The sequence below is a fragment of the Neolamprologus brichardi genome, chromosome 23, assembly GCF_056152115.1.
Source record: "Neolamprologus brichardi isolate AB-2024 chromosome 23, ASM5615211v1, whole genome shotgun sequence".
Lineage (NCBI taxonomy): Eukaryota > Metazoa > Chordata > Actinopteri > Cichliformes > Cichlidae > Neolamprologus > Neolamprologus brichardi.
In genome coordinates this window covers 20,790,106-20,816,344 of record NC_142125.1, presented here as the reverse complement: position 1 = coordinate 20,816,344, position 26,239 = coordinate 20,790,106, and the positions used below count along the sequence as shown (strand labels likewise).

The 26,239-nt window shown below is 42.2% G+C and overlaps 1 protein-coding gene across 7 annotated transcripts in view; it reads left to right on the top strand.

Moving 5' to 3' along the window:
• tns1a (tensin 1a) overlaps nt 1-26,239 on the top strand; it is a 120,449-nt gene that overhangs the window by 34,125 nt on the left and 60,085 nt on the right. The window contains exon 1 of one of the 7 annotated variants that reach the window (XM_087836022.1): nt 16,673-16,831. The exons of the other annotated variants lie outside the window; for them this stretch is intronic. The gene's annotated coding sequence lies outside the window, so the exon portion shown is untranslated. Of the gene's footprint in view, nt 1-16,672; nt 16,832-26,239 lie in introns of those variants that run through there. 7 annotated transcript variants of the gene reach the window in all.

Sequence of the window (26,239 nt, the reverse complement as noted above, 5' to 3'; positions counted from 1 at the left end):
CAAATACATGTGCAAAAAAAAAGAAAGAAAGAAGAACTACTTGGGGGCAAATACGCCATGTAAGGCTTCATTTCTGCCTCTTGACTGACTGTGGGATCACAGTTCCACTCACCACATTTGATCCCAATCAGCGGTAACAAAAAATAAAGAAAAAAGGGGAGAGCAAATGAAAAGGAAGGAGCGGAGGAATGAGTGAATGAGAAGCAAGGGAAAGGGTGGAGGGGAAGAGTGTAAAAAGGCTGTATACTTAGTGGTTTTAGTTGTGACTGGTGGGGAGAAATGTTGAAATGTCTCTCCTCTCCTTTATTTTCCTCTCCAGTTCATAACTCCTCTCCCCAAAAAACCTCCCCTCAAGCCATTCGTCTACCCAAATATTACTATAGGAACAAAAGTTATGTGTTCCCAAAACATCCACGGAGAAATCTGCCAAATACCTCTAAAACCGGGCAAAGTCATTTGTGGTGGCAATTTGGGGAATAATCAGGATAGCGTCATGAGTCATTCGTTCTGGTGGTGACAGACAGCCGACAGGAAATGTTTTGAGAAGAGAGTAGGTTTGCGTGTCAGAAGGGAAAGGACCGTAGATGGAGGGAAATTGTAAATCTGGATGAAAATTAGAGTTGCGTTAATGTGCAAATGCCAATATTGATTTACTTGGGAGCAAACATTTGTGTTGGCTTTATCCAGGGAAATGACCCTTGAACAAAAACAAACAGGACACAAATATACCAGCTCATTGTTTCAGGTTGTAAAAGTGCGGTTACGATTTGTGCAAATACGAATGTGAATTTAGGCAACGCTTTGGGCCGCCTCTTCGCTGACCTTGAGCAGTAAATTTGTCATGAAGCACAATGAGGTTTGTTGCCAGCAGTTTGCAGTTCACCAGACATGAAGATAACTGCAGCGCTGCACTGATTTCATTTTGTGTGTTTATTATTTTAATTCGCCACAGCTTCCCCTTTATATGCCAAACACCGCCCAGGGCATTGAATGACAATTGCTTGAATGTTTTAAGGTTTTTTTTATATGGGTTTATGAAGCATTTCTGTGTTTTTATAGTATTTTAATGGCACCTATACTGATTTTTATGAGGGCGTGATGATGGTAATTGTTTTAACATATGCTATGAGATAATATTTGGATAATCTATCTTGGTGCCTGCTACATAGGACAAGAAGGACAAAAGTGTGCTGATTATATAATGAATTACACATTTACAGTCCTTGTAGCTGACCATTTATAGACAAATGTTTTTTGTTTGTTAAGGCGCTTAACACTGACCTGTGAGTCACTGAAGCATAAAAAGGCTCCTAACCTAAGATATGAACCAGTGGTATGTCAAAAACCTGATATATGGTATGCAAGATATCCTTAAAAATTTTTGAGGACAAGCAGAGGGCCAAAGAAGATGTGTCAGGTTTAAAAATACTATTTGCAACAGATTAACAGTATTCAGAAAACCATGTGCTTAAGAAACAAGGAAAAATCCAGCAAAGACCTGATACAGGACCTGAGAGATTCATGTGGACCTTCAGCTGATCATCTACTGTTCAATAAAGCCTCACCAGAAATGGTCTCAGTGGAAAGGTGGCCATCAGGAAGCAATTCTTAGAGGAGGGAAACTGGGAGAAAAGACTGAGCTATGACAGCTACACAAGAACTGTATTGAAAATGAGGACAAAAGATCTGATGGAGTGATTAATCCAAGTTTTTTTTTTAAAATCTGTTCAAATCATTGTGTGTTTGGAGGAGATCAAGAGAGAAATACAGTGAGTGTCTACAGCCATCTGTAAAACATGGTGGACTCTCTGATACGGTTTGGGCAGCATTTCAGTCAGTGGTGTTGGAGATCTTGTCAAAATTGATGAATTATGAACTCGGAAAAGTACCATTAGATTTTTGATCCACCACGCAATACCATCTGGAAAACATCAGATTAGAAACAGCTTTCTTTTTCAGCACGACAACGATCCCAAACACACTGCCAATGCAGTAAAATCATACCTGAATAGAAAAACACAGTGGAAAACCATCAGTCATGGATCGGCCTCCCCAGAGCCCGGACCTCAACATTATTGAAGCAGTGTGGGATCATGTTGACAGAGAACAGAACAAAAGGCAGAAACATCCAAAGAAGAGCCTGGAGAACTATTCCTGAAGACGACTTAAAGACATGATGAGAAAGCTGCCTAAGAGAGTTCAGACTGTGCTGAAGAATAAAGATGGTCACACCAAATATTGACTTTCAAGCTAATTAACCTCTTAAGCCCACAACTTAAACCCCAAGTCAAAAGGCAGGAGATCAGGTAGGCTTGGGGCTTAAGAGGTTAAAATTTTACAAACTCTGTTTTTGCCTTATATACTTTTTATCACAAAATATAAGGAAATACATAGTACTGAAAATGTTTTGTCATTGGGCTCTTCCATAACGTCCATAAACCATTTTGCAAACACCGCTGTAATCTTGTTGTCAGTGAAACAATTAGCCTAATTCTGCGAAATGTTGAAAGTCAGTAACCACATGCAGTTCAGTCATTAACTTTTAAAGCTTATGAAAATGTCAGTATAAACATGCAAAAGACAGACATCCACTAACATGCCTTGATGAAGGCAGCTAATAGTTTCTGGCTCCTTTTCATGTTCTGTTTTTCTTTCCGTTCTTTCTGTTTGACCACAGTCATCTCGCTGCGGATGTCTGTTATTAGAGCTCTGAGGATGCTCCACAGCACACAGAAGACAAACTCCACAGGCTTCTATCTGCCAGTATTACACCTATGTTGATGAGGAGACTTGTTTGCACAGTGGCTGGCGTTTTGCCTAAAGTCTGTCAGGAAACCTAGGCTGAGTGTTGGAAACAGAGGCTCTCTGTTAGACAGAAGACTCCTGTGTTGATTCCTCATACCTCTCTCTCTCTTTCAACCTGAGCTTCAGATAAACTATGTTTAACAATTTTAAATAGATATTAATTTGGAGTAGTCTTTGTGACCACCTGATAAATGAGAGTATTAATAATAATAATATTAATAATATTAATAATGTTGACAATAATAATAATAATAATAATAATAACAATAATAATAATAATAATAATAATAATAATAATAATAATAATAATAATAATAATAACAATAATAATAATAATAATAATAATATAGCACTTTGAAAAACAGTTACAAAGTTCTGCACTGTTTATCTTTATTGTCACTGAAAACAAATTAGTGCATCCAAACACTTACTTTCCATGGCTCTATCACTTGTTGTTTGTTTATTTATTTTTGGTTACCTGGCACTTTTTGCCATTCTTGTGTGCTTTGCCACTTTCTATTCTTGGGACTGTACATATCCCACTATTGTCACCACTTATTCAGAAGTTTTTTAAAAAGCAGTTGCGAGCAGTGTTGGTCAAGTTACTTGAAAAAAGTAATCAGTAATTAATTACTGATTACTTCCCCCAAAAAGTAATCCCGTTACTTTACTGATTACTTATTTTCAAAAGTAATTAATTACTTAGTTACTTAGTTACTTAGTTACTTTTTAAAAACATGATTTACAACCTGAATAGGTGATAAAGCGATAGATCTTTCAGCCCAATTCTACTTTTTCTACATAATCCATCATACAAAATGTAATCAAATGGAAAAGTCTCTTTTTAAAACTTGTTTTGTTAGTTTTAATCTTTTAACTTTATGCATGAAGCAAAATTTTAATTATATGCACCATTATCTGACTGGAAGAAATTAGTTTAACATTTAAACCTATTTTCTGCACATTCCAGCACATAATATATATATATATATATATATATATATATATATATATATATATATATATATATATATATATATATATATATATTATTTTTTTTATTTTTTTTTATTTTTTTGTGTTTACACTCACTCTTTCAGATGCAAGTAAAACACAGCAGAAAATAAATAAAGTCAAAGACTAGCGGTCCTTTTGCTCTATTTTCACCTGTAAAGCAGGAGTAGAGTAGGCGGAGGTTTATCCTGGTGCAGGTGTGCTGCAGCGGTCAGTGGAAGGATACCGCAGTTTCTCTGTGAGTTTCCCATTACGTCGTAGCTACTCGGTGCTTGCTTGGAAGTTTAGGGGTTTTTTTTCGCTGTAAAAAGAAGTTTTCTTCCCACGCACAGCGGACACTAATGTTTTTGTCACTTTTTACGGAATCAAACTCAAAGTAAGGTCAGTACTTCCACGCTTTAAACGCTGCACGCTCATACTCTCTCCGCACTCGATATATGATCCATTGTTGATCTGCACACAGCTGTTGTCACGAACATCACACTCGCTTACATCACTGTCATGAGACATTCTCGCAAGAAAATCACGGTTTTAGTAACGCAGTAACGCAGCGTTCCTACGGGAAAGTAACGGTAATCTAATTACCGTTTTTGCAATAGTAATCCCTTACTTTACTCGTTACTTGAAAAAAGTAATCGGATTACAGTAACGCGTTACAAGTAACGCGTTACTGCCCATCTCTGGTTGCGAGGTCATAATTTGTGAAGTTGGAAAAAATGTGTTAAGCAAAATGTAAAAGAGTAATAATAAGAATAAATATAAATACAGTGGAACCCCGACCTACGAATACCCCATTTAACGAAAAATTCAAGTTACGAAGGCACTTAACGGCAATATTTCTGCCCGTGTTACGGCAAAATGCCCATGTAATGAAATCCGCTGGCTCTGATTGGCTGATCCCAGAATGCCTACAATGCCCACAATGCCTTCTGAATCATGTGACAACCCCCTTGGCTTTCGTACTTGCGCTTCGCTGTTCCACTTGAACGACGTATTGTTGTTGCAGTTAGCAATTAGCCTGTAGCCTATCGTTCACTCAAAAGGCGCGATGGGTGCTTCGACTTACGAAAATCTTAGACTTACGAAAGACCCTCGGGAACAAATTAATTTCGTAAGTCGGGTTCCACTGTCAATACATCCCATTAATTTTAGACAAATAGGTGGTTGACACTTGATTAGCCATTGCTGTGGACCTTTCTTTGGAGTGGGGCATAATATCAGTACAGCAATATATCCTATATCACTTCCTTACATTAGTGATAAAGTTGCACCAAATTTCATTTTTTAAGACATACATGCAATACTTTACTAGTAATGTAAATTATTTTGTATAGAAGAGTATTTTTTTGTCATTAGCTGTACATATATAAGGTTATATCCCATGATCACGGGATCATAATACCACCATACTATCAATGTATTATGAAAATATCATCCTTTAAGTAACTCTGTGATTCCTGCCCCTACTTGCCGAAATAGACACAAAATTTCCAACACCTTTATTTTTTTAAATCTTTATCAAACTAGAAGTCAAAGTATGTCATTAATGTTAAAATATTGTCTATCTCATGCTAATATCAGTATTTTAATCTATTTGTTTATTCTGGGTTTTAAGATTCACCGCGCAAAAGAAATTGAGATTCATCAGACCGGGCCAAACCTCTGTTGTGTGTCTTTGGTGAACTGTAGCCTCAGTTTCCTGTTCTTAGTTGGAAGGAGCAGCACATGATGTGATGTTCTGCTGCATATGCTTCTAGAGTCAATGTGTTGTGCATTCAGAGATGCTCTTCTGTATTCCTCAATTATGACGAGTGGCCATTTAAAAGTACTGTTGCCTCACTGTCAGTTCAAAGGAGTCTGGCTCTGATCTGTGGCATCAACAAGGCAATTTTGCACAGAGAACTCACCTGATATTTTCTCTTTTTCAGATCGTTCTCTGTAAAATGTAGAGATGGTTGTGTGGCAAAATCAGTAGATCGGGAGAGTCCACAAATACTCAGTCCAGACCATCTGGCACTAACAACCATGTTACGTTCAAAGTCACCTTTCCTCCTTCTGATTCACAAGGTTCACCGGGTGGTCCTGACTGTGTCTACATGCCTACACATATGTTGCAGCCATGTGACGGGCTAATTAGATATTTGAAATTGTCTACTGTGTGGACTTAAACTATATTTATGGAAGTAGTATGTACCCATGTTTCAAGGACGTGCCAGCCTGCTACTACTGCATTTCCAACGTTTTTAGAGTACTTTTTCAGTTGGCTTAATTCTTTTAGGATGTAAATCACTGCCTCTCAGTTCAGTCTGGCATCACTGCAACAGAATTATGCAAACAGATCCACCCAGTAGCATATCATCTCTCCGCTTGAGTACATGCGTGTTTGTCTTGTTTTGATGACTGGACAGCACAGCATCTGTAAGCTCTCTGTTCTTGCTCACCCTCCATGGAAACAAGCCCTCATTATTCCTCATGATTTATCCCTGCCATGTCTTGGAGGAGCTTCCTGGAATGCTCTTGCAGTGGTTTGTGCTGTTTGATGGGCTGGCGGGTTGGAAGACACAGGGCGAGGTTTGGCAGGGAAAGGTAGTGGAAGAGAGGAATGATGGGAAGGGGTTGGACGAGGAAAGTACAAGAAGTTTGAATATTTCTCATATAAACAACAATGTTGGAGAATGCTTTATAAAATTTTGTTTACCCGTTTGTGTCTTTTTTCTGTACTAAATTCATGTGGTGCTGTCTGACATATTTACTGCTGCAATTCTACCTAAGCTGCAAGACAAATTTGGTTGAAAAACCTTGAAGTACTAGGAAATCTCTGGTTTGTCAAGCAATAAAACATTCAAAATATGCACAGAAAGATAATCTCTATAAACAGATATCTGCATGTGAACATGCACATTGTGTAGGCTAGGAACAAACTTTTTTGGTATCGGAACCTTTATGGTCTGCTTATAATCTGAGTTGATTGGCCAATCTTTGACATCAGTCAGTGTGAAGTAAAAAGGAGTATTGTGTTTGCTGAAATGCCAAAAGGTAGCTGACTAGCTTTTGATTAGCATCGTCCATTAGCATTATTTTATTTAGCTGCCTTTCTAAATAGTGACCAGAAAATGGGATTTGAATTCTTGGCCCAGATAGCTGCAAAGTCCACCAAAAACTGCTAAAAAATAATAGTCAGAATCATTTGACTAGCTGATGGATTTTTAAATTGGCAGAAAGGGAATTCCATTGTGTTGGGGTTGCTAAGCATCAAACTACATGCACAGTATAGCTATAGAGTCAACTCCAAACTGTGGCTGTCATGTTTCTGACTTCCCCAAATGTCATAAAAGTCTTGAAATAGTGCCATTAGTCCCTGTGGTTTTAAGGTAAACTCTATTTCAAAAAGACTTTTCAATTGGAGCTGCACAGTAGTGTGATGGCTAGCACTGTTCTGTTCCACCAGCCAACTGGGGCCGATCTGGTGTGAATAGGAAGACATGGTGATTCTAACTTGACTGTAGGTTTGAATGTAGACTGTGAACGGACAGTCTTTTTGACTCACCTTCTATCACTCACTATTTTGTATTAAGCAAACTATTGTATTTAATTGTTAGCAACTATCAAACTCCCTGAGCCTGGTTCTGCTGGAAGTTTCTTCTTGTTAAACGGGAGATTTTCCTTCCCACTGTTGCCAAGTGCCTGTTCATAGGGTTTTTTCTGACTTTATATTATTGTTGGGTCTTTACCTTACAATATAAAGCACATTGAGGTGATTCTTGTGAATTGTTGCTATATGAATAAAACGGAATTGAAATGCCTTAAATGGACAGAATATGGGCAAGACTACAGATGTCATATATGTAAATGAGACAAAAAAAGCCCACCTAAAGTTAAGTTGTTTTGGGGGATATTCTTTGTTAGCAAACATTAACTCAAGAATATTATCGCAATATTATAGAGATACTATTCTGAGGACAGTTTTCTGCTGCTAATGCAGTTGCTCTACATGTATCTTGATACATGCTCAATCATCCAGGTAACGATCCAAAAAGATATTTCTGTTTATCTGGATGTAGCGTTTTATCCCACTGAAAATGCTACGCTACTTTTTGGGATACTCTGCAGGTAGAGACAATCTCTAACCGCCACCATCCAGCCTGTCCATGCCAGGCAATACCAAGTTTTTGTTGTTCACTTATCGCTGCTATCAGCTGAAGCTGAACAATGTGCTCTAGCAATCAGGCTTTTCTACTTCCTGTAGTTGTAGATGTTCACAGATTCTGGAGCCGCAGCAAGGGTAAAACAGAATGTCGAGGAAGTGAGTCATGATTGCACTCAAAGAATAAAATAATGAGGCCATTTTAAAACCAAACAAGCATATTCTGGTTCATGTATTCGTCTTTTGTCACTAGTTTCTCAGCCACATAAGCCCTATTTATAATTTTTCATTTATTCTGTCTCAAATAAGGTGAGAAGAAGACACTTGGCTTTTGGTTAACAGGCCCAAGCTTTTAAAGTGCAGCGTTGTCTTAAAGCTGCTCAGGTTTGGCAGAAGATCTGGCAATCCAGTCGCTATTTTTAGGAACTCTAATCTCTCCTTTGTCATGTGAAAGAAAATCTTGGGGATATTACTGCTGTGAGGAGACTTCGACAGTCCCATTTCATCTCTTCTGGCAAGAAATCCATGTCAGTCAGCCTGAGCTTACATAACATAGGCAGCATTTCAGAGCAAAACTTTAAACTGATATCAGAAAGCTCTTGGGATCTTTATCCACAACAGAAAGATACTTTTACTTAGACAAAAAAAACAATGTCCTTTAAGCACAGTTTGCAAGAGTCTATGGATGTGCATTCCTACCTCAGTTAAGCCTAACAAAAGCTAAGCTGGGTCTCCTCCAGCGAAGAGTTTTGAGGTCAAGAGTTTTTGAGGTCTGAGCTTATAATCCTGGCATCCAAACATTTTAATCCACATCCTACATGTGTGGATGTGTGAAAACTGGGAGAGTCCTGTAATTAGACCTCTGGCAAATGACATGGTCTATAAAATGCAACACAGAAGCTCTTTAATGTCATAAGATGTATAGTTAGAACCCCGTTTTATCACCTCCTGTAAAACTTGGCGCTATTTATGTAACTTAGAAAGTGTGTGTTTGTCTGCAGTTACTTGCATTTGCAGTTGTTAGTTGCAGAAATTCAGATCGACTCATGGAAACACTCTTGCTTCTCTGTAAACTTTGGCTACATTTGCATAGAACCACTAAAACCATTTCAGTTTAACTACATTTGCATTAGCTAATACCTACCGTGTAACCTTTGTAGCTACACTGACTAACAGCTAGACAGTAGCCAGGCATAAAAGAGCCACAGGGTTAGCATTCTTGCTAATTTAAATATTTATTTTATCCACAAACATGGAAACATTTCCTCCAAATTAAGCCCCATTATGCTTGCACATGCAACCTGTGACACAACACAGAACCATAAAATGTAATACTTGCTCTTGAAGGGTCAATAACTCGCTGTGGTCTTCTTCTAAATAAATGCTAAGAAATATGCACCAATGGAAAAACAGGAGAAGAGGTAGTGGGGGAATAGGAAACAAATACAAACAGGTTTTCTACAGGAAGTTTCACCTTTTCCTATTATTTCAGCTTACTTCCTTTGCTTCTGTATTAATTGTTTGCAAAAATAATTATAGAGAGGGAACTTCTCATTCAATTTGTATATGGCCCAGCTGTGCTCCAGACACAAGACTACAATAACTGCGAAGCATACAACCAAACAAAATGACACCAAGTTTGTTTCATGTTTGTTAAAACTTTAAAATGCTTCGAAATTATGTCTCTGAAAGTCACAAATGATCAGCTACATGCTAAATGGTGTGGCCTTACTCCTGAGAAGTATTCCTGAAAGCCACTGCTTACAAACGCTAGTTTTCCTGGGCTTATAAGAAGCATGTTTTTGCAATTCTTCTTATTATGTGGAGTATTTTATGTCTTTGTTTCATAGAAATACATGACTAATGAAAGAACACCTTAAAAAGACCAAATCTGTTAGTTTACTAGCACTGGCGAACAGCAGCTAACAGAAGTTATCAGTAAGTAAAGCTTAGGCGAGGTAAGCATTGCTTAGCTCACCTAAGCAATGCTGCCATGAATCAGAAGTGAGCTTCTCTGACTCACTGACCAGGGTCAGACTGCTTTCACAAAGTTTTACAACCTCTTGCAGAGCAAATAAAAGGTGGACACTTCTCATCCAGCATTGACAGCTGAGGTAAACAGCAGATTGACAACTTTCCACAAAAAGGCGAATCCAAATCTGATTCAAGCAGTAGTAGAAACATGCTGGTCAGTGTTATGGGATACAGTCTAAATTTAATATTTTTGATCTCTCTTGGAGTAAAGCATGTTTGTCTTATAGCATCCACTGCATAGGATTAAGTGCCTGAACTGGGAGGGGTGAGGAGACAGAACTCAATTGTAATCTACTGAACTCAAACAGTGACCATGGATAAGCAGAAGAAAATGGATGGATAGATGGATGCTGAAAGCTATGAATTCTGTCTCTTTTAACAGACTCCAAACAAGCTTTATTTTGATCTTAACTACATGGCTATATGTAGACGTTCCATTACTTCATCTTGCAAAACTGCGATGCCACTGTGTAGACAAAAGCTTTCCAAAGAAAGACATTTCAAGAGTATTCAAAAGCAACTTTGTCGTTCTTCACACTAAAACAACCTGTCTCCAAGATCGCATGTTTCCTTGACGCAAACCCTCATGTACAAGGTGAAAAAGAATATATCAGCTATTGCACTAACACTGGTAATAAGTGACCTCAAATTTACTTTTTCAAATTTAGCACAGAACAGCCTTTCATGGCTCCTTTTAGTGGTGTTGTTGTACAGGCTTTTTCCTTCTAAGGTTCTCCTCTTTTATCTGCTTTATCTCCCAAAAGGGAGAAAGTGGAGCAAGACCAAAAACACAGTAAGACGTGCACAGAAGCAGGGATGAGAAGCGTACAAGAATGTTGGTATGGAAAAGAGAGCATCAAGCCAAGCATGAAAGTGAGAGAGAGACAGAAAGGTAGCAGAGGTGAGGCAGAGAGAAAGTGATGAGACACACACATGCACAAAGTTGCCAGAGCCAAGCCTCCTCATTCCTCAGCAGCCCTCACAGAAGCTACTCTGTTTCCCTGGTGCAAACGCGTCACATCAAAGAGCCATCACAGCACGTCTCCATAGCAACACCCTTCAGCAGTATAGATGCAGCGCAGTAGTTGGGAGATGGCGTTGGCAGACAAATGGTACGGACGGTCTAATAACCGGGCGCTAGCAGATGACTGATGGCCCTATTTACCATTCCTTGTCTGGAGGTCAAGAGCTAAGTTCATCCCATGAGCTTGAAACCCCGAACGAGTCAGCCAAATATTTTTCTACAAGTATTTTAGAACAGAAGGATCTTGAGATGGCCTGTTTGTTGACCTTATGTTTCTTTGCTCTGGAGTCAGTGTGCATGTCTGCACATTTTTATAGGCAAAAGTATCTTTTCTTCAAGTCAGAGTGAAAAATGTTCTGTTTGCATACTATTTGTGCATTTTAAGGCAGCATGATGGTGCAGTGGTTAGCACTGTTGCCTTTGAAACAACCGGCTGGCCAGGCGCCTTGCACTGGAGTTTGCATGTTCTCCTGGGGCTTCCGTGGGTTTCCTCAGGTACTCTCAGCTTCCACCCACAGTCCGTGCATGGGTTAGATTAATTTGCAATTCTAAAATGACTGTAGATGTGAAAGTGAGCGTGATCTGTCTTTCTGTGTTAGCACTGTCATGTACCCATAACCTGTCCAGGTTGTTTTCTGCCTTTTGCCCTACAACAAATTCTGAATTGGACAAGTCAAAGAACAGTATATATTCAAATTAAACATGTAAGCTTGGTCTGTTTTACAGAGCAAAGGGTTACTACTTCAGTACTATTGACCTAAAAATAGTCAGTTGTCATATTTCTTAGAAAATCTGGACCCAAAATGCATGTCTTTCAGCCTGTCTTCCTTCTCTCACCCCAACCAGTCGCAGCAGATGGCCGCCCCTCCCTGAGCCTGGTTCTGCCGGGAAGGGGCGGCCATCTGCTGTTAAAAGGGAGTTTTTCTTCCTGTTAAAAGGGAGTTTTTCCTCCCCACTGTCGCCAAAGTGCTTACTTATAGAGGGTCAAATGATTGTTGGGTTTTCCTCTGTGTCTATTATTGTACGATCTACTGTACAATATAAAGCGCCTTGAGGCGACTGCTGTTGTGATTTGGCGCTATATAAATAAAATTGAATTTAATTGAATTGAAAATGTAGACTTGAAGTACAAACTTAATAAACAATTGACTAACTTTTATTTAGGCATGGGAAAAATCCCAAACAGCAGAAACAAAAACTCTAGTGATGAATAAAGCATTCAGATAGACACACAGTGCAATCAGTGCAACAGAACAAGGTACTGCGAAAAACTGAGGGTTCAATGCACACAAAGTAATTAGAGAGGACACAGCTCCTCCCTAATTACACAAGACACAGCTGGTGAAAACATGACACAGGTGAACAAAGTCGTACGGTTACGGTGTAACCTTGGTTCTCTTAGTGAGAGACTATCTCTCCACACTGTTACATATTCCATATGTACGGAGTACAACCCCCCTTGGTCATGGCGTGTGGATATTTCTTTTAAGACACTCCGGCACGCCCGGCTCGGCCCCACAGCTCACGTATAAAACAGCTGTGCAGACGTGACACCGGTGATAGTTTGATCGGGACGTGTCTCCGAGCAGCCTGATGGTGGAGAGATAGTCTCTCACTAAGAGAACCAAGGTTACACCGTAACCGTACATTCTCTAGCATATCGAGACTATCTCTCCACACCGTTACATATTCCATATGTACGGGGTATCTCTGTAAGACACCCCGTGAGGAGACAGTGCAACCGAACCGCCGAGAGTGAAGGTGCCGGGAGTCAGTGATAACACACCAATAGAGACACCACCCTGGTCAGGGCTTTGCAATGCGAAGGCCGAGCCAGGGGGCGGAGGCAGCAGTCTGCAGATGCCAGACTGGCTTGAGCCAGTCATGCAGGATGCAGGACCGCAAGTGATCGGCCGCTCAAGGTCAGCTCGGGAACCGCGAGGCAGACCGCCAGGGCACGCGGCACACCAAGCTGCCAAGTAGCATCCCGCTGGTCGCATAGGCCTACGACATGCGGGCAATACCAGACAGAGAGTCAGCACTACAGGCTGGAGAACTCTCACTCGCCACAGCGAGGTCCGACTGGCGTGTAAGCCGGTGAAGCGGGCAACACGCCAGGGGAATACAGCCAGCAACTGCAGGTGAAGCTTGGGATGTGACCCATCCATTCTCAAAGCCGAAGCCGCCCCGAGCTGTAGACAGACAGGGAGGGGGGGCTGGCAGCCTAGCCTGTGTAAGTGGAGGGCTGAGCAAGGCAATGACCTGAAGGTCCGCAGACAGAGGAGCCTCAAGGGTGAACTCGCAATGAGACACTCGAGGTCAGACACAAAGTCCCAGCTACTGGGTGTCCCCGTGCTGGCTGTGTAAGTCCGTGGCACACAGGCAAGCACCAACAGGGAGCCACCAGTGCAAGCTGGGGACCTCTCACTCACTCAGACACAACAAGGTCCGACAAGCGCAACCCATGGCACGCGATTGAAGCGACAGAATGCCAGAAGCACGGGCGGTCGGCTAGGACGAGCCTGTGAGTACGCTCCCCAAGGATCTCCAGCTGGAGCCTTCGGCTTCTGCCTAGGGCCTGAACCTGGAATCCCAGGAGCAGAGAGAGGAGAGGAAGCGTAGCTCACTGAGCCGCTGAGAGGGGACCCTACTGGGTGCGCAGTCCTGCAAGAAGCGGGCAACCCCAGACATGAGCCAGCACCGCAGGCTGGGGAACACTCACTTGCTGGTTGAGGCATCAGACACAGCGAGGACCGACCAGTGGGCAAGCCGGCGAATGCGGCAATACGCCAAGGGAGCATAGCCTGCAGCCGCAGCAGCCTATATGCCAGACAGAGACTGGCTAAAGGAGGCTGGAGAACACACATTCGCTGGCTGACGTATCAGACACAGCAAGGCCCGACTGGCGTGTAAGCCGGCGAATGCGGGCAACACGCCAGGGGAACACACCCGCCAGCTGCAGTGCAGCTGCTGGAGAGGAGGCCCAAGCCAGGGACGTGACCCGCAGGTGGCCCTAGCGGCTGCTGAGCGCCGTCCATAGACAGGGGAGCCGCAAGAGTGAACTCAAGGACGAGACACTCGAGTACAGCCGGCGCCGCAGGCTGGAACACAACACACTTGCTGGCTGGCATAGACACAGCGAGGCCCAGCTATTGTGCAACTGGTGAACCGCCTGCGGGGAGCCTGGCGCTGCAGGCTGAAGAACACTCACTCGCTGGCTGAGCATCAGACACAGCGAGGTCCGGCTGGCATGTAAACCAGCGAAGCGCAGGCAATACGCCAGGGGAACACGGCCTGCAGCTGCAGCAGTAGCAGCAGTAGCAGTGGCGGCGGCGGCTTAAGCTGCAGTCAGAGCCAAGAAGCCGCCCCACTCGAGCAATGAAAGGAGCCCTGCTGGCCGTGTGAACTGCGCACTGTGGGCAACACGCCAGACAGAACAGGCTACACTAGGCTGGAGAAATGCCACTCGCCGCAGCGAGGTGAGACTGGCGTGTAAGCCGGCGAACGAGGGCAAAACGCCAGGGGAACACAGCCTACCAAACCACTCGAGCACAGCAGCTGGCCATCGCTGTGACAGAAATCCGCAATATGTGGATGACGCTCCAGACGGGAAGACGGAGCCGCCGGCTGGAGAAGTCAAGTCACAACAGATCCCCGCCTGGCACTAGGCAGTGACACAGTGCCAGCGAGAGAGAGCCTTTTGCAGCAGCTCGGCCACTCAGTGGATGGCCGAGGTAGGACAAGGCCCAGGGCCTGTCCCAGGAGCAGAGCAGCTGACCTGCACCATCCAAGACAGGGGAGGGGCTGGTGGCACAGGCCACTAAGGGCCCAAGTGAGGAGTAACCCAAGGTTCGTCACCAGGGCATAGCAGCCACTCTGTGCCATCCGTAGACAGGGGGCCAGCAAGAGTGGGCCTGATGAGACACTGGCGGACAGTCGGGGGGTGTCAGCTCACTTTGCGGGCACCTGCTGGCCATGTGACCCGCAACACAGCGGCAACGCACTAGACAGAGAGCCAGCGCTGCGTGCTGGAGAACACTCACTTGCTGGCTGATGTATCAGACACAGTGAGGTCTATGGGCTCAAATTGTGGTCATAAATATTTTGTATTTACCAATTCCCTACTGTTTATTACCCACAGTGTTAAGCAGGCCAACAGCGAAAGCTTGGAACGCTGAAGCTGTATCCCCTCTGTGTTAACACATATAGCAGCCGAGCTGCACATTGCCCAGGCGACAGCGTATGCTTGAACGCTGAAGCCATGTCCCTGCCGTGTTTCCTCACTGTAGCCGAGCTACTAGCTAGCCGGCTAGCCTTTTTTTTGAGGCGATAAGCCAGGGAAGGGAGACCAACCAAGGGGATTCAAAGGGCCAGCTAGGGGGAACCAAGCTAAGGGATACCAGGGCATACCAGGGGAATACCGGGGAACACCAGGGCATACTGGGGGAATACCGGGGCTACCAGGGGAATACCGGGGAATACCAGGGGAGAGGCAGCGCCCACGGAGGATGCCGAAGCACGCTCCTGACGGACGCACATACATACAGCCCTCTTAAGGCACTCACACACACACACAACACAAGTGGAGATCAAACAATCACGGGTGTCACGTCTGCACAGCTGTTTTATACGTGAGCTGTGGGGCGTAGCCGGGCGTGCCGGAGTGTCTTAAAGAAATATCCACACGCCACAACCAAGGGGGGTCGTACCCCGTACATATGGAATATGTAACGGTGTGGAGAGATAGTCTCGATATGCTAGAGAACTAACTAATGAGACAAGAGGAAGCAAAATCAAACAAGGCAAACAACACAGCAGACTAGCAAAAATAAAACAGGAAGTAACGAACACTGAGACAGTGACATTGACATACAAACTTGACACAGAAGGGAATGCTAAGAAATAACAAAACCCTATACAAACTAACGCCTAAGCAAATTACTAACTGAAACCAATTTACTGAAACCAAAACCCAGGATTAAGAAAAATTTATTTAATAATAAATAAACCCAATTTAAAAAAAAAAGGAACCCCAAACCCCAATTGCTGGTTAAAAAAGCCAGGATCATGACATCGGTGAGATACCAATCAATGATAAAGTAATAGTTCATATAAAGGTATGGCCATAACGAAAGCAACACAAGTAATGTTTTAATAGTATTGACATATTGGTTTTTATAGTAATATCAATTAATACTGATGAATGTGAACTAATGAGAGTTTTCTGCAGTGCAAAAAACCCCAGTAAAGTTACTCTTTCTCTTCTTCCCACTCTGCCTCTCAGTTTCTGTCAAGCCTGTGTCAGCAACTACAGAGAGTCTATGAGGAACAGGAGAGAGGAGGAAAAAGAGAGAGAGAGAGAGAGATAGGCTGTAGGAGTGGGTGAGCAGAGGGAGGGATACAGAGGGATTCAGTTACTGTCTGCCCCCAGACGTCTTTTGCTCTCTCGTTTTGGGTACCGGAATCATAAGGAGCCCCAAGCCACTCTCTTGGCCTTATATAGCGTGTTTCAACATTTCTTGGCAGTTGAAAAGAGGAATCAAAGCCAGCAGTATAAAGAGTGTATCCTGGTCCAGTCCAAGCTGCACAGACATCCACATGTGAGCACTCATATACACAGAATCGAGTTCAGTAGCAGTTCTGGCACGCGTTTGGAGGAGGAAAGTGTCTGTATTTGGTACTCCCTCTGTTGCCCTCTCTCTCTCTCCTAGAGAGGGAGGGGGGTCTGAGGGCAGGGAGAATGCAGAGGTAGAAACAAGGCAGAGGGGGAGAGAAGAGAGAGCGTGAGAAAAAGTGGCACAATTGTGCAGGTAAGAGCAGACTTTAAGATGCACAGACTGATTCATTTGCAATGTACTTGGTCTGAAATTCGAATAAATGGTGTGTTTAGAGAGTTTGTTGGGTTATAAAATTATTTCTTTTGTGGCTTAAAAGGTCTTGAGATGAGAATTGTTTCTCTAAACTCGTAAAGAAGCTGCTGCAGTTGCCGGGTTATGTATCTACTAGCAAGAGGGATGTTTTTGGATGTCATTTCAGTTAAAGCTGATTTTCTCTGTATGTTTTGGATGTAGGCTACTCTCCCACATGCTCATGGGAAAGTTGGTCCCATGAGAAGTGGGACAGGCAGAGTTCATGTAAGTTGCAATTTTCTTAGGGGAGGGGGCTCAGGAACCTTTTTATGACTGGACAAGCGGAGATTTGTAGCAGCAAAGTCAGGGAGCAACGCAGGAGGGCGAACACGTGTTTTCTCTCTCAGCATGACCTGCATCTGCTGTGGTAATGCAAGAGCAAAACAGAGCAGTTCTTAGGTAGAACCTTTGCAGAAAAGTAACGGCATCTTCCATTTTTTCCTTCAGTTTTCTTCTCTTTGTTTATCTTTCGTTGAGTGAGGATGCAGAGTGATGGTAGTCATTCAGCTCTGACCTTGAGCTAACACAAGAATGGCAGTTAAACACAGGTGGTCAGGATGTTGCTAAAGCTTAAAGAGACTAACAAAAGAGATAAAGGGTTAAAGTTAAACACTTTTTAGACTATAAATCATTTTAATGAGAACTTATTGAAATCTATTTCAATACATTACATCACATTGCATGTATCATGTTCTTGCCCTGTGATTGCACCAATAAGTTGACCCTTCCATACCATATATCCACCTAAATTATTTTGGTAGATATTAACTGAAGAATTATCTGCTTTCTCTTGAAGATAGTAAAACTTTAAAGGCACTTGCTTTGTGGAGCTCAAAGCAACTAATTAAATACAAAATAAGCATGGATCTAGTCATGACAGCTCCTAGCAAGCTACACTCTATCTATAAGAATTGTGACATAACTAGGTAATTATATTTGGAAAAGACGTTGCTTCTGAGTGTTTTGTTAAACACTTTCACCCTTCCGTTGGCTTCGGTTCAAAATGAGCCCTTTGGCCTGTTTGCCAAATGGGTCATACCAACCCCTAGGACATCAAAAGGCATGTACCATTTCTATAACTGATGTAACCAAAGCTGGGTCACCGGTACTAAAACAGTGGAGTGAATAGATGGATAAATAGCACTACTGTCCAGAAGACAAATGTGTCAATTTGATCTAGAGTCAATTGCCCCTTTAAATTGATCGTAAGTCTCAAAGGAAAATGTTTTTCTGCTTTCGTTCTCTTGCCCTAATCCTCCTAACTTTTATTTAGCATACGGTATAAGTCTGTTTTCCCTTTAGGTTTATCATGTTTTGACTTATCAGAGAAGTAAAACTTTCATGGATATCACTGAACTTTATTTCCCAACTACAAATTCCTCTTAGATTTCTGTGCAGGTACAGCCTTTATTTTCCTATGTCATGCATCAGAGTTGTTTTCTAGATCGAAGATGTTATCCACTGGGCTTCTACACAGAAAGTAAGTGTGCCTGGTAGAACCACTGTGATGCATCAGCTCTCAAGTATGTGCTGGGAAGTATTATAAAAGCAGTAGTGACCAGAGAGGATGGCATTTAACATGTAATCCCACAAGAGGACGTGGCTGAAATAGCAACGACTCGGCATGCTCGCTTACTTCTGTCAATAAGTGAGGGGCTAGAGAGGAAAACCCAAAAGCAAGTTTAGATTAAAAGGAAAGTTCACTACCAGAAAACACAAACAATCTACTTTGAGATTTACTCTGTAAGGAGAGTGCAGACAGATGCATAAACTGAGGCCTAATTTATAGCAAAGGAGTGTTCACCAATTCTTCTAGTAAGCCTATATTTCATTGCATTTTTCTGCATGTATATCATTGATTTTGGCTTGGCGTTGTTTCTTTATTCTTGCTTCACTGTGCCATTAGTGGTTAAACGGCATCCTGCGGCCACACTTAATTAAACAGGAAGTGATAGGCAAACGGTGTAAGGAACAGGCACATTTGCACACTCCAATACTGGCGCGATCCACTAATGATGAAAACATGATTGTTTTCAACCCCCAAAGAAGCTAAGTCTTTGAAATGTTACTGCATGTTATTAAATCTGTGCCAAATGTGAAACCTCTTCCACTACTTAAGCCGCGATCAAATGATCTAACCTTTATGGCGTGCGATCATACCCCCTGTGCATAAAACTCCAAGACGGACTTTGAGAGTTGGAGGTTTTCAACCTGTGTCCAAAGTGAACCACAGTTGCACATCTGATATTCATCACTGCTATGTTTAATGGGATATTTTGTCGTCTGCAGCTTGTAGTGATTGGGTTGTAACCGTACAAAGGGGTGATGTAGCCAAGCCACTCACTGTGGGTTGACCATGATCAAATAGCTGCTTCCTCTGTGATCCATGGTCTTTGGCCTCTTGCTCGTCCACTCAGGCCTCAAACATAACATCAGCATCTTGGTTTCGAGGTGAAATAATGCAGTACCTTCTCTGGTGAAGGCAATCCAGTGAGATGGATCTCGTAAATAACCTCCTGGGTGTTGTGGTAAACTTTGTCTGAACCATTTAGGGTTGACGCTAACACTTATGCTTGTTGGACAAGTTTTACGCTTACTTATGGTGTGTTAGCCATGTGGTAGTGATTTTGTTCTTGTCTTGTTTTGTTGTTGTACAAAAAAATAACTTGTTCTTTTGTTATTCACGAGATTTAAACAGTGGATTTGTCATGAAAAAAAATGGAAAGCTGTCGCTTGGTGGATTTCGTGTTTTCATCCTGTCACGGTCTGATTGTTTGTTCAACCATCACAGGATGGTTTTCATGGAAGCTCATGTTTGTGCGATGCTATCAGGCATTGATGGAGTGCAAAACAGCTGGTGAATAGCGTGTTTTACTTTGCAAAAACAATTATTTAGACGTTCTATGTACACATCACCCTTTTCCATCCTGTTTGGATTCTCTCTGAAGCTGTTCACCCCAGACTGAAGGTTTTCAAAATGTCCTTTTCCAAATTTAGATATCCACTGAACAGCTCAGTCAAAATACCATGTTTACAAAGTGGATTTTCCATTTTAAAGGATATTGAATCATGACTTTGATGCAATGGCTCTTATAAGTGATGGAGAGCATTTTAGTGACAAATTATCCCCATGCAGTATTCTCCTTTGGCAGCAGCGAGTCCTTTATTTTGCCATTATTTTATTACAGTTTGATTTAAGTTTCCTTTCAGATATTATTTAACCACAGACGACGTTCAGTGCTGCCAGCAAGCCGCTGCCAGCAACACAGTGCCACCCAGTTGAACATGGAGCATTACACACTTGACATTATGTCAAAATGTCAAACTGGGAAAGCAGGAACATGCACTCCAGCATCACAGGACTCGGCGGATTTATTAGGCCTCCAAGTAAAACAGAAACCCAGCCGATGTATAAATCCCTCCAAAAGGCCTGTTTGAGCTCCAGTCCTTATTTGGCCCCTGTTTGGAAAGTGAAGAATTTAGTTTCTCAGGCAAACTGCCATCAATGCGGCAGTGACTCTTGTGTGGGCAGAACGAGTGCTTGAGGAATTTTGAATGTGGTCAGACCCATGGCAGGCTGATTTATTGGAGCCAATGAGATGATTTATTCACAGTGGCAAAAGCATGCTTTCTGCCATCACTTAGGATGAAGTAGATGAACCAAGATCACAGTCATTATCCCTCAATCGGAGAGGCAAAAGGGCAAAAAAAAGACAAAACACAGCAGCTCCAAGTTAAGAGAGTCAAAAAGTAAGAGTAATGAAAAATGAAAAAGGTGAAACAAACGATGCAAAAGGTGCTGAGTAAATTACTGGCCAGTGTTATACTGCAATCATGTTAGACACCTGTGCAGCTTCTCATTAGTTGTTACTGTGTTGAGTATTTGTCCAGGGTATCTACAAGTGATAAGAAACCTTACCTTAGACTATTTAGACCTGGAGTCTATTTGGAGGATGCATTTGCAGTGGAAAAGATCTTAGTTGATGAAATGGTAGGAAAATAAAAAGGCTGAAGAGTCAAGTTTAAGAGTGAAAATAAGAAAAACTACATACTGAACACAGTGCAATAGATTAGGTTAAACAATGTCTGTAAAATTACTCTGTGTGTAATTAAGAATGATTTAAAATCTTTTAAATCACTATCTTTTATAAGCAAAACATATTTTAAATGCTGCACTGTGTATGTCATTGTGCACAGATTGGTTTGTGGTGGCTAATGTTAGCAGTGCTAGCAGCTAGCATTCTTTCCTTGTGTTCCACCATGTAGTTATTTTAAGTTGCAAAGACAGAAATATCTGCTTGTATATTTTAGGTTGAGACCAAGTACAACCATGACAGTGAGCTTAAGTACAACCATGATTTTTCTGTAGTACTGAAGAACTGCACTGGTTTCTGCGGCTGTCATTTGTCTTCCTTTTTACTTTGTTGCATTACAATGGAAAAAAAGAAGAGATGCACCAACTGATAGGGCTGCAGGCTCAACTAGAAATACTTGACAAATTAACCTTTTAGATCCAAAAGTTAACTATCAGTACATTAAGAGAACACGAATAAGTAATTTAACTCACTGCTATTTTCTGGTGCTGAGTAGCAAGAGCAGCAACATTTAGTCATGTGCCTGATTACTTGTACACATCCCTAATGTGCAGTATTTATCCTACAGCAGTCTGCAAAGGCACATCCACATGGTCACAACAAAATGGATGGCACTTGGATATCTAAAGTTCCTGATGTTTGATGAGTTATGATGGATGTGGAAAATATAAAAGTGGTGTAATAAGAACTACTTAGCTGCAGCTGTCTGTGGGCACGTCTGTGAGCAAGTATGGTCCTGCCCTTATTCTTCCTCTCTTCCTCTTCCTCTTATCAGAGGATGCTTGTTCCAGCCTGTTTGAAGTTTGTCAAACCGAATGAAAAACAGCTCATCACTTCCCTGCTCGGAGTGCTACGTGTTTACTCATTATACAATGATTCAGCTCGGTGGATTGGGTTTGAGAGTCTTTCTTTGATATTCCAGGTTCTCCATTCCCATATAAATCCTCCTTGAGCAACACTTTTCTGAAATCATTACAGCATTTGCCACTCTATTGGTATGAGGCAAAAGGAGATCTAGAAAGAGAATGGCAGCACCATGAAGGTGTCAAGTCTCATCTGAGATGTTTGATTTTTGTAATTCAACAGCCCCCCTTAACCTCTGTTCACCCATCAGTAAGACCTCTTAGCTGGAGTGGGATTGCAGAGGGTCCCCCAGTGACTCAGTTGACTCCTTGTTCTAGCTCAGTAGCTTCCCAGACATCCCTCGTGACTTGACGTGATTATAAGCTCCCTGTAAACCCACTTTGACCCTATCTTGCTGTTGGAGAGTTCTTTGTGGTCTGGTGCTTTGTAACTACCCAGTCGAATTGAAGAAACTTGTGCAAAGGCCAAAGAATGCTCTTTGCTTGGTCATGAGTACAACAATGGACAATGAGTTACGGTCTTTTTAAGATCATGTAAATTTTGGGTGGGGTGAAAATATGATAACAACTACAGCATAGCATGAATCCCTTGAAATCGTCCAGTTGCAAGGAATTTTTTAGTGTAAGTGATCCACTGCAGAAGATGCATCGATAAAGAGAAATGATCAGATAAGCGGGCTTCATTTCTCAGGCATTACAAAAACAGCTAAATGTGCTGGATAATTTCACAGATTTTGAGATGGAGCTGCACAAACAATCACTGATGGATGAACCTCGGGTGTTAGTCTGGCTGGATGCTGAAGCGTGTGGTGGGGCCTCTTTGAGATTCCTGTGCTTTACCCGTCTGAGCTGGTAAAAACCACGTGAGACCTTCCAGCTGCAGCTGCCATATATGGACGAGGTAGCTATTCTTTCACTTTCTCACATGGTGATCTGCTGAGGATTTTCAGTCTCACTGAGCCACAGTATTTGAAGGAATTTGAGATGAGCAGCTATGAAGGTTTTGCTTGTAATTTCTTCTCTGCCAGCAGTGTAGCACCTCCTGTACACATGTGATTCCGACAGTTTGGTGTCTGGATGTAAGCGTTTGACTCAAAGTCCAAATCCTTCTAAGCTTTAGATCAGTGCTGGAAGGAGTCATCACCAGGACAGAACCTGTGAGCTGCACATAAAGGCAGACATTCTTGGGTTCAGTAACGTGTAGCATCACCAGCACCAATTAATCAATAACAACATCGTCTTCAGATATTAGACGTCCAGTACAAAGCATAAATATGTCAACTGCTGGGGAGTTCTGTTAGCTTCTAATAGAATTGGGATAGGTGTTGATTCCTCATTTTGTTGAAGTCCACTAGAGTTACATGCAAGCTGTTTTTTCACTTTGAATCTACACTGTGTATAACAGAGATAATAAAATTGCTGCAATGATGCTGAAAAAACTGTGTAGGCGTAAGAATCACTAAAGGCCTATATACAGGCTGATGACTACACCAATGTCAGTAAAATGCTTACTGACATTTTAGAAAAGATACAAATTTATGCCTTTAAAATAGCTTTAGTTTTAATTTACACAATAGACATGCAAAATCAATGTAAACATAGTTAACCATAATATGGTAGGGCTAAACTTGGACTCGGTAGTACCAGATAGCCGTCATCTTGGTGGTTTGAGGCAAATACACAATTTTAAGCCTTCAATCAGGACCACGACAGCCAAAATAACATCTGCAGCCTTACCTATTTATAGTGCTGTGAAAAAATATTTTCCCCATTTCTGATTTTTATAAATTTTTTGCATATTTGTCACATTTGCATGTCTTAGATTACTAAAAAAACTTCAATATTGGACAAAGATAACCTGAGTGAATACAGAATGTTGCTTTTAAATATTGAATTCTGTTGTTAAGGAAAAAACACTATCCAAACCTTCCTTGCCCTGTGTGAAAAAGTAATTGCCTCGTAAACCTAATAAGCAAGCTCTGTATTTTATGATATGACTAGGACCTCTTGGCCCTTTTCAACTCTCCACACTGAAAGCCTGGGGCAGGTGGCGAAGCAGCAAAACAGTTCAGAGCAGGCGTCATTGACAACATGAAAGCGATTAAGCCAGACACAACATGAACGAAGGAAGGCGGTCTTCAAAGCAGGGTGCAGTTTTGCAGCAGTTGTCAGCAGTTCACAAATGATTTGTGAGATTTGACAAGAAGAGGCTAATGTGGGCTATCATTTAGATCAGCTGATCAGCCCAGATCGTGGGCTGAGTTTAACCGTGTGGCTTTCCTGATATGAAAAGTCTTACCGTATGTAAGACAACCAGTCTTACATACGGCAGTTAGTATAATAAAAGGCTGGTAACAGTGTCTCTACAATGTGGTATGGTCAGCTTCGTCTATAGATGACCTGCTTCATGCTTTTTTTGGTAGCACTGACTGGTGGATTGATGCCTTCACATTGCACATTAGCATGCTTTGGGTGGGATCTTTTCTGCTGCGATGTTATCCCGCTACTGTATTCTGATATGCTTGATGATAGCATTACAAAGTCAATGAGTCCTTTGTTTTCCCAGAGCAAACTAATTATGGCCGTTTCCTTCCTGCCCCCGTCTGCTGTATGCTGATAGCGCGCTCTCATCTAAGCCCTCGTAAACATCCGTCAGCTCACAGCGCGCTGGGATAGTGGCTGCTGCATGCACTCAATTAACCATGCATGTATCTGTACACACTAAAGTAAATACAATCAGATGGACGTCATACAGCTCGCTGGAGAGGTGCCTGTTTATGCATCGTAATCAGTGATTTGTGGTGCAGAGGGTAACACAGACTATTAGGGGACATACTTGTCTGCCATGAATACTATGGACAAAATGTTTTGAAACCCAGTTTAGCCCGGGATGCCCTGACTGCTATTTAAAGATGCTCCATGTGACACTGCAACATCAGGAAAGCAATACGGCTCTAATTTTGAGGGGATAGTATAATTAGGCTACAAGTGATACTGTTGCTTGGGAGGTCTGGCAACAGGTACTGTCCCTTGGCTCTGCATTTTTTAGTACTGGTGTAGACACATTTGTTGTAAAACCTGCTGTTGTTTACTGAAAGGAAAACATGATGTTTGGCATAAAGTGGGGAAGGATGCTGAGACAAAAAGGAGCTGAAACCTCCAGCTGCCCGTGAAGAGAAGTATTTGGATGGTACAAGAATTTTCCGCTATGAGGGCAAAAAAGGGAGCGGACCATGGAAACAAAATCTCCAGCAGTACCAGCTCAGGTCAGGTCTCATGTAGTAGTTCTAGTGCTTTGATTATGTTAGTAATGCCTTACCAATCAGCCAATCAGAACCTTTTTTTAAGAGGGGCAATTAGAAGACAGGGGCAGGACCTATAATGGCTTGTTTCAGACGGAAGCTATACTAAATTTACATATTAATATCAGGATTATTAAGCAGAAATGGCTAAATAAAAAGTGTTTATTTGTCATATATGCAAAAAGTCTTGACCCACCTCTAATTTCTTTAATATTAGGAAAAATGGCACATATGTGTGGTCAGTATTTGGTGTGACCACCTTTATTCTTTAGCACAGTCTGAACTCTCTTAGGATGCTTTCTTGTCACGTCTTTAAGTCATCTTCAGGAATAGTTCTCCAGGCTTCTTGAAGGGCATTCAAAGCTCTTCTTTCTTCTCCACCACACGAATCAACACACCAACATGCTCATAATCCAACACAGGAAAGAGAGCAGCAGGTCTGGGGAGACTGTTCACACAGAGAGAGAAAAATCTCAAAAGGCAAACTCACTCACTCACGAAGTATCACGAAAGCTAGGAACTAACACTAACGTGTGTCATGCAATCATCCAGCAATGACAGGATCTGAGCCCCAGCCTTAAATAGCCACGGAGTAATCAGCTGTGCAATTAGAGCCAGGTGCATGGGCCAAAGGCAGGACCCAACAGTGAGCTCCGCCCAGGCAGAGCGACAAGGGGGAGAGAAAACCACCATAACAAATGTAGCCTCGTGGGGACAGTCGGGCAGACACAGGGACCATGACACAATAATGTTGAGGTTCGGGCTCTGGGGAGGCCGATCCATGACTGATAGTGCTCCACTGTGGTATGCTTTTACTGTATTGGCAGTGTTTGGGATCATTTTCATCTTAAAAAATGAAGCTATTGCCAATCAGATGTTTTCCAGATGGTTTTGCATGGTGGAGCAAAATCTGATGGCACTTTTCTGTATTCATAATTCATTAATTTTTACAAGATCTCCAACACTAAATGTGGCTTCATCTCTACATCAGACCTGTTGTCACTGATTTTCAGTCCAGGTTGTGTTATTTTCCTTCCTGAAGTTTTTCTC